Source organism: Phyllostomus hastatus, unplaced genomic scaffold, assembly GCF_019186645.2.
Source record: "Phyllostomus hastatus isolate PE091 unplaced genomic scaffold, TTU_PhHast_1.1 phas_scaffold_182, whole genome shotgun sequence".
In the NCBI taxonomy this organism is placed as follows: Eukaryota; Metazoa; Chordata; class Mammalia; order Chiroptera; family Phyllostomidae; genus Phyllostomus; species Phyllostomus hastatus.
The window spans coordinates 28213973-28223263 of record NW_025334013.1 but is presented as its reverse complement, the minus strand read 5'-3'; the positions used below and the strand labels follow the sequence as shown (position 1 = coordinate 28223263).

Sequence of the window (9291 nt, the reverse complement as noted above, 5' to 3'; positions counted from 1 at the left end):
AGTATCATTAGATTCCATCCTGTGTGATTTTGTATGTAATTGATCATTTTATCTGTAAATAAGGACAGTGGTCTTCTAATAACATTTTTAAAGTTTTTTTTAAAGTTTTGTATGAGTGTTAAACTGTTGATGTCTTTTTTTTTTTGCATTTATTGGAATGATCATTTTTTTCTCCTTTAATCTGTTCAAGTGGCATACTATTTCAATAGATTTTGGGATGTGTTACTTTCTTGAATTTCTAGGATATTCAACTTAGTCTTTGTAAAAACAATTCTCATTCTTTTGACATTCATATTACATTGCTCTATATAACTTTAAATTAAATTATATAATTACAATATCAAGTATGCTTGGCATCAATAGGTTATGAAATATAATACAAGTGACCCTAGGTGAGCATAAAACTCAAGTACACAGTAGCCCATTAACTACAAGAATTACACTGCTGGTTCTTTTAAGACAGAATGGAGTAGTTAAGTGGAAGTCAGTTAAGAAACTGTTTGCTATTTCATGAAATCAATGGCTGTGGTGCCAAAGGACACACTTTATAAGTCAACATGAGTTGTCTCCATTCAACTAAATTCGAGAAATAGTTATTGAGAAACCTCTATACATTAAGTGCCATGTTAGGTATCATGGTTAAACACAAAGCTAAAGCAAACAGTTCCTGTTCACAAAATATTTTCTAACCTAGGAGAGAGGTTAAGACCCAGTGGTTACATGCATAAACATGATACAAAAAGAGTAAGACTGATATCCAAGGAACTGCGAAAGCTAACATGGAAGAAAGGTGTAATTGGGAGAAAGGAGTGATCAGGAAAGGAGTCTTAGAAGAGTAGATTCCACGGTGAACTATGAGAAGTACTAGACCATTGATGCTTGTACCCACCAACCCTACCTGGGTTAACTGCTCCCTATCTGTCAGCAATCTCCTTGAAAGTAATGAGAACCATCCTGGTATCTGTTCTGATTAGCATTTATTTTCTTGTTGGCCTTGCACACAGATTCTCCCTCTCTGCCTAGCCCTTTCAGACAAGATGTCTACACCCTGATCCCTGGGACCTGTGACTATGTTATGTTACATAAAGGAGGCTTAAAATTGACCATGGAAATTAACTGGTTGATTAGCAGACCTTAAAATGGACAGACTACCCCAATGGGTCCATGTAATCACAGAAGTCCTTAGAAGTGAAAGGGGTCAGTACCAGAGTGATGCAGCATGAGGAAAACTTGGCCAGTCATTGTTGGCTGGGAAAACGGAATGGGGTCATGAGCCAAAGAATGCTGGCAGCCCCTAGAAACTGGGAATGCAAGCAAATGGATTTTCTAACATTCCTCTCCTAACAGCCTCAGAGGAATGCAGCCCTGTGACACCTTGATTTTAGCTCAGGGGGACCCGTTTCAGACTTCTGACCTGCAGGATAATAAATGTGTTGTTTTAAGCTGCCAAGTTTGTGGTAATTTGCTACAGCAGCAATAAAAAAGTAATACAACTCTGGCCAGGAAGCTCAGTCAGTTGGAGTGTCATCCTGACGTGTCAAGGTTTCAGGTTTGATCCCTGGTCTGGGCACATACAGGAGTCAACCAGGGAATGCGTGGATGAGTGGAACAACAAATTGATGTCTTTCTCTCCAACTCCCTTCCTCCCGCTCTAAAAATCAATCAATCAATTTTGTTTTATATTTTTTAAAAATATAAAACCAAACAAGAACATAATACAAAAGGTTAATAAAGCTAATCAAAAGGAAGAACAGATTTTGCGGAGAGTGCATGGCTTTGCTCACGTGGAGCTGAGGAACTGGTGGTTATCTGTGAGAGGGCTAGAGGCCACTGGAAATGTGGGTTTCAATTTCATAGCAGAGGTTGGGATTTGGGATCCTAGAATCATTTTAAAGAGGAGAAACTTGACACCTAGAGAATGGGTGAGATTACTTTAGGGAGGAAGTTTAGAGCAGTACTGTCCAGTAGAAATAGAGTACAAACCATAAATGTGAGCCACATTTACAATTTAAATTTTTAGTAGCCATATTAAAAATATAAAAAAGAAACAGCTGAAATTGAATTTTAATAATGTGTTTTTAAATTTTAAAATGGTTTTCTTAAGTACATTTATTTTTTAAAACATAACATAAGGAAGGTGTTAAAATTGGTGTAATAGCTCAATAGAATAAATATTCCAAATTGTGGGGAGGGATGAAGAGGGAGATATTCAGAGCCTTCGTCAGGATCCCCCCAACTTGATCACAGCAGATTAATGACACACTTTGTGGACGTGGTTAATCAATGACACTAGCTTGACGAATCTTTCTTTCTGCACCAAATCCCATTGAGTTATCTGGTCCCCTTGGCTGACAAAGAACCAGTAGGCAAGGAGCACTGGCATCATCCAGGGTGATCTTCTTCAAGCCATTGATCAGCCTGTTAGGTCATGGAGCTGCAACAGCCCTGGGGCCCTCACAGACTCCCCAAACACTGCAAGTGCTGCACTTGCCAGTGTGCTGATTAAGAAACACTGAGAATTGCACCTCACCTCTGGCCTGTAGCTCAATGCCATCCTGAACTTCTTTCAATAGAAAAAGAGCTTCTTGCTATCTCCTGCTTCATAGTTAAGTCAAACGGATCTTTCACACACTCCACAGTGGCCCTACGCAGAGGTGTAATGTTGTAGGCCATAGTCTGTGCATTTTGGCCCAGAACACACAATTGGAATTGGACACTCTCCCCTTTCTGCAGGCAATCCCTTTTGGTGGCCATTCCAACCATGTCAGGTGGATAGATCTTGCCTTTCATATTCCCTTCATCCACAATCTCAATCATTTCTTGGTATTTGGTCTGTGTTGGATCAATACTACTCAAGGGACGAAAACTTTACCCAAGTAGATCAGTAGGATCAGCTTCTTCAGTAATGCCATTCATTGAGTGTGTTTTGTTGACTTATTCTGCGCTGACTTTGTTGTCTTCGCCTTTGGACAAGCCATACTCCACTTTGTCCCCCAGTTCCAGGCTTTCGATATCACCAGATAACTCACTGTAATAGAAAAAGATTTCCTCATCATGACTGGCTGTTTCAATAAGTCCAAATTTATCCTTCTGAGTTGCCACATAACCCAAGAGCCTCTTGGAGTTAGAATTATGACCTAAAAGTTATGTACAGGTTGCAATCTGCTGTCTAGGCCTCTGTTTGTTACTAATACTAAATTTAACTGTATTTCTTATTTGAGGAGAAATAGATCCATCCACATCTTTGGCTTGAAAAATGATAGTGTCGCAGTTTCGATTCCCAGTCAGGGCACATGCCTGGGTTGCAGGCCATGACCCCCAGCAACTGCACACTGATGTTTCTCTCTCTCTCTAACTCCCTCCCTTCCCCTTCTAAAAATAAATAAATAAAATCTTTAAAAAATGATAGTCAATTTCAGCCCACAATCATCATAAACAATAAAACCATTCTCAGCCTCCTTTTCTTTGCCTTTATTTGGGCTAGTGGTTTTAGGATTGGGAAAAGTGACTTCTTTTTCTACAGTGCCCAGAAAACGAAGATCTGAATGGGAATGGAATGAAACCGTGCCCTGGGGAAGTTTTTAAATCCTAATAGCATGATGTCTTTGGTCAGAGAGCATATCAGGAAACACAGTAAACTCTACTTCATCTGAAGTATCGAACTGGTTTCCATCCAGAATTTCACTGTAGTGGAAGAACATTTGAGCATCACAATCCACACACTTGGGGAAACCAAAACCATCTCTCATGGCAGCAATTACACCCATTTCTCTGGCTTCATTAGAACTTCTATGTTGGTTGCTTGTTCTAATTTGCCCCATCAGTCTGTTGAAATAGTAAACCTAACACAATCACCTTACAACAGGGTCACCTTGGATTTTGTAACTTTGTCTCCAATGGTAAGTTCTTCAGGAATCATAGTCAACTTCAATGCATCCTGGCAATGGGTCATTCTGGTTTTTACTGGGTACTTTGGGGATAACTTTGGTTACGGTTCATTCAAAGTGTTCAATGCTGATATATTAAAAAATGACTGTTCCTTGAGGCAATAGTCTGACATCTGTTGCAACTTCTTTCCCATTTCTGTTCTTGATTGTGAATTCCATGTCATCTCCAGGCTGTAAGGGGTCTAAGTCATCTTTAATTCACTATAGTTAAAGATGATCTCTTTTACAAAGTGAAAGATGATCTTTTTCACAACATCACCTCTTTCAATAAAGCCAAAGGTCTCCTTCGTGGCACAAATGACTCCCTGACAGCGAGCTTGTTTCTTTTTCACCAGCATAATGTTTTGAGCACTTATAGCACCAGTATGTTTACTGTTATCAATTACAAAGTTTTTCTTATCTCCAGTTTCTAGCTGAACATTCCCTTCCACATCTTCAGGCGAGTAAATCAGATAAAACACTTCTCCATTCATTCATTCTTCAGGGATGACTTTTTTTTTGTTTTATCTTCACCAGTTTAATATCAATGGCTTTCCCAGTCCTCCGGTCAGACAATACTTTGAATTCAACATCATCTCCTAGTTTTAAGTCCTTCAGGTTGCCATTATACTGTGAACAGTGGAAGAAAAGTCTAGCTTGACATTCTGAACACTAAATAAATCCATAAGAGGTTAGCAGGTTTTCAATAACCCCAGTTTCACGCTGAAGTACCATTGGGGTATCCACTGTATCCATCGTTGTGGAGAAGGTTTGGATCAAAGCTCATCTCGCAGGGATAATAAAATATTGCACTTTCAGTAGTATTTGCACACGTTTCAAAGGATGAAAGTTGCTACTATTCATATTTAAAAAAAAAGAACGAACAAGAGAAAGTGACCTATCAAGCTTATAAAGAATATGACTGCTGCTGCCCCAGGCAGTCTCACAGCACAGCACTGAGGAAAGCGAAGACTACAAGCAGCGTTGGGAAGTGCTCCCTCAATGCTGTTGAGTAGGCATGAACTTCTCGTTTCAGATCGAGTGTTGTGTCTTCAACTTCAGTGCACTCTTTTTTGGTCTCGTTGGTCGTCTCAAGACTTGTTCTTTGCCTGACCTGAACTTGAAGCAGCAGGTGCAGGTGGTGAAGTCTGTTCTGTTACACTTCATACCCGACAGCTCAGTGTCCCCTTTCCAGTGCCACCATAAGCAGCATGGCCTAGTACGTATGCTTAATTTTAATAATGTATTTTATTATACTCAACATATTCAATTTATTGTCATTTCAACATGTAACCACTATAAACTTTGTTAATAAGATTTTTACATTTGGGGGGTTATGAAGTCTTTAAAATCTGATGTGCATTTCATACTTAGAGCACATCTCAGTTCAGTACATCTGTAGTTAATTCTGAGGGCTCTATAATCATCATGTGGCTAGCTGGTGGCTATTGTACTGGACAGTGCAGTTTGGACAGAGAACAGGCACAAAGCATGGGGCCTTGAGAGATATCTACATTTAGGAGACAGAGGAGAAAACGCAGCCAGTGAAAGAATAGACAGAGGTAGGAGGCGAATCCAGATAGCACAATGTTCAAAGTCCGAAGGAATTATACTTTGGGAAATGTGCTATTTGGGGAGAGCTGTGGTGGGAAAGCATCACATGTTCTCTTTCTTCAGTGATATGGCTCATTCAACCCTTACATGCAGAGGTTTTCTCTGTCTATAGTGGAGCTCTAAACTACAAAGTCACTTCCCTTTGTTTTGGCATCAATAGTCTCATATACACATCTAGCCATAAACTTACGGGCTCAGACATAGGTGGCAGAGAAGTAACAGGGTGACTAAGCAGAAGAAGAAAGGAGCACTAAGGTGGCATGAAGTTGTTGGAGGATGTGATGATTTTGAACAGGTGCCTGGTGGGAGTAAGATGGAGATTATGTTACCGTGACAACTGATTATTTCATTGGTTCAATGACCAGTTGCCATGGTGATGAAATCTTTGTGTCAGTATGACATGGATCCAAGAGAGAGGATGCTTGTGCAAAGGACCCTTTGCTCCTTGATAAAGGTTTTTATATTTGCAATAATTTCTGCATTGCTTGATGAAGCTTCCCTCAGGAACTCCAATCAACATTGATGTTTCCCTCCTCCTTCCTGTTCATTTAGAGCAATCACCACTTGAAGAATGCATTATTTTCATTGATTATGTTCTATATAGTATTTTCTTATCTGATAGTCTTTAATTGTTTTAGTAATTTATCTCTTTTTCCTGCACAGATATAATCCTATTGAAGGCAGGGATCATTCTTACAATTCAGTTGTGTTTTCAAAAGACTTGGGGTTAGTGGAAAAAGCAGACAGATCTTGCTTTATATAGCACCTCTGCTTCTTCCATTTGCCAATTGTGTGGCCTTAGGAAAGTCATTTTATCTTCTTGATTTCTTTTTCTTTTATAAAATGGCATAATAAAACTTGCACTGTGAGGTTGCTTGTGATGATTACATATAATCTAAACAAAGTAGCTGGCCTATAGTAGGGACTCAGTCAATGATCCTGATTATTATAACATGGTGCCCAGTCTGGTGCCAGGTGCTATGATTAGCACTTAGTAATATTTGATGAATATTAAGATAATGATAACAGATGATGGGATAAGAGTTGTCCTGTGGTGGCCCAACTATACAGCACCTGTAATTCTTTTTTTCTTTTTCATTTAATTTATTGGGGTGACATTGGTTAATAAAATTATATAAGTTTCAGGTTTACAATTCTATAATGCATTGTCTGTATATTGTATTGTGTGTTCATCACCCCAAGTCAGGTCTCCTTTGCAATTCTTACCTTGCAATCCAAGCTATGCTGATTATAACTTTTTGGAAGCAAAAATGTTAAAGCATTTAATTAGGAAAAATGAGAGACTAGATGACCAGATATTTTGTGCCTCCTTTATGGAAGAACATACCACCAGTGAAGTAGTTGTGACCCCCTAAAAAAATCACACATGAACCGATTCAGCCTCTAGACCAAGCTACTGATTCATAGGAAACACAGGGGACAGAACACATATTACAAACCACCACAGAGAAGCAATCAGCAAGGTCAGTTTTGTGGGAAATGCAACAGGAAAAATAATGTAGTATAGTTTTTTCAACAAACACTTCTGCAAGAAAATAAGAGGAGACCAAGAATTTATAAATTAAAAATATTCAAGGGACATATCATTCAATTTCCATACGTGAACGTTATTGGAATGTTGGCTAGTACTTGAAAATTGTTGAAGTTGGATGATGGGTATATGTGAGTTCATTGTATTATTTGTCTATTTGCATATCTGTCTGAACTTTTTCATAGAAAATAAAAAAGTTTAAAAAGGATTAAGGAATCATATTTAAAACCTTAAGAGCATTTATCCAAGACTGCTTGCTCAGTAATGATGCTTAAATGTAAGGAAATACAGCATATTCCTCTTTTTGTTAACATTTAAAAATATATTTTATTGATTATGCTATTACAGTTGTCCCATTTTTTCCTCTCCTTTATTCCCCTCCTTCCTGCACCTCCCCTCCCACCAGCATTCCCCTACCTTAGTTCATGTCCATGGGTCGTGCATGTAAGTTCTTTGGCTTCTCCATTTCCTATACTATTCTTAACCACCTCTCCTGTCTATTTTGTACCTACCATTTATGCTTTTTATTCCCTGTACCTTTTTCTACATTCTCCCCCTATCCATCCCCACTGATAGCCCTCCATGTGATCTCCATTTTTTTGTGATTCTGTTCCTGTTCTAGTTGTTTGTTTAGTTTGTTTTTGTTTTTTTTTTTAGGTTCAATTGTTGATAGTTGTGAGTTTGTTGTCATTTTACTGTTCATATATTTGGTTTTCTTCTTTTTCTTAGATAAGTCCCTTTAACATTTCATACAAGGGCTTGGTGATGATGAACTCCTTTAACTTGACCTTATGTGGGAAGCACTTATTCTGCCCTTCCATTCTAAATGACAGCTTTGCTGGATAGAGTAATCTAGGATGTAGGTCCTTGCCTTTCATGACTTCAAATACTTCTTTCCAGCCCTTTCTTGCCTGCAAGGTGTCTTTTGAGAAATCAGCTGACAGTCTTATGGGAACTCCTTTGTAGGTAACTGTCTCCTTTTCTCTTGCTGCTTTTAAGATTCTTACCTTATCTTCAATCTTAGGTAATGTAGTTATGATGTGCCTTGGTGTGTGCTTCCTTGGGGCTGACTTCTCTGGGACTCTCTGAGCTTCCTGGACTTCCTGGAAGTTTATTTCCTTTGCCAGATTAGGGGAATTTTCCTTCATTATTTGTTTAAATAGGTTTTCAATTTCTTGTTCTTTCTCCTCTCCTTCTGGAATCACTATGATTCAGGTATTGGAACATTTCAAGTTGTCCTGGAGGTTCCTCAGCCTCTCCTTATTTTTTTGAATTCTTGTTTCTTCATTCTGTTCCAGTTGAATGTTTATTTCTTCCTTCTGGTACAAATTATTGATTTGGGTCCCAGTTGCATTCCCTTTACTGTTGGTTCTCTGTATATTTTTCTTTATTTCACTTTGCATAGCCTTTACTTTTACTTTTATTTTGTGACCATACTCAACCATTTCTGTGAGCATCCTGATTACCAGTGTTTTGAATTCTACACCTGATAGATTGGCTATCTCTTCATCACTTAGTTCTATTTTTGAAGCTTTGGTCTGTTCTTTCATTTAGGCCATATTTTTTGTTTTGGTGGGCTTGTTACATTGTAAGGGGCGGAGACTTAGGTATTTGCCAGGGCAGGGCCACCCATTGTGGTGCTGTCTGTGGGGGAGGTGTCTGAGAGGCAACAATACTGCTTGCTTGGCTCTTCAGTCACTTCCTCCACTACCCACAAGCAAATTGGGCCCTTCTGATGCTTATTCCTGGGAGGGCGGGTTTATGTATGTTCTAGGACCCTGTGGGTCTTTCCAACAAACTCTCCATGAGGCTGGGAGTTTCTCCTACTGCTGCCACCCCCACAGGTTTTTTCAATCAGAGGTTTTGAGGCTTTATTTCCCCTCACTGGAACCCTGGGTTGCACAGTCTGTCTTGCTCCCCAGTCGTTCTTCCCAGTTTATCCACACACAAATGTGGGACTACCTGGTCTGCCAGCCACTGCCTTGCTGCACATCTTCTCTACCCCTCCAACCAGTCTGAATGAATATTTCTTCAACTCCTTAGTTGTAGGACTTCCATACAGTTCAATTTTCTGGCAGTTTTGGTTATTTTTTGTTTTTAAATTTGTTCTTGTCCTTCTTTTGGCTGTGCAAGGAGGTAAAGCATATCTACCTATCTTGGCTGGAAGGAAATATAACATATTCCTTAGCACAGTGTTGG

At 39.1% G+C, this 9291-nt stretch overlaps 1 pseudogene; it reads right to left on the bottom strand.

Annotated features, from left to right (window-relative positions):
* Positions 1-2160: 2160 nt before the first annotated feature.
* Positions 2161-4749, bottom strand: LOC123832046 (annotated as a pseudogene).
* Between the last annotated feature and the right edge of the window lie 4542 nt (positions 4750-9291).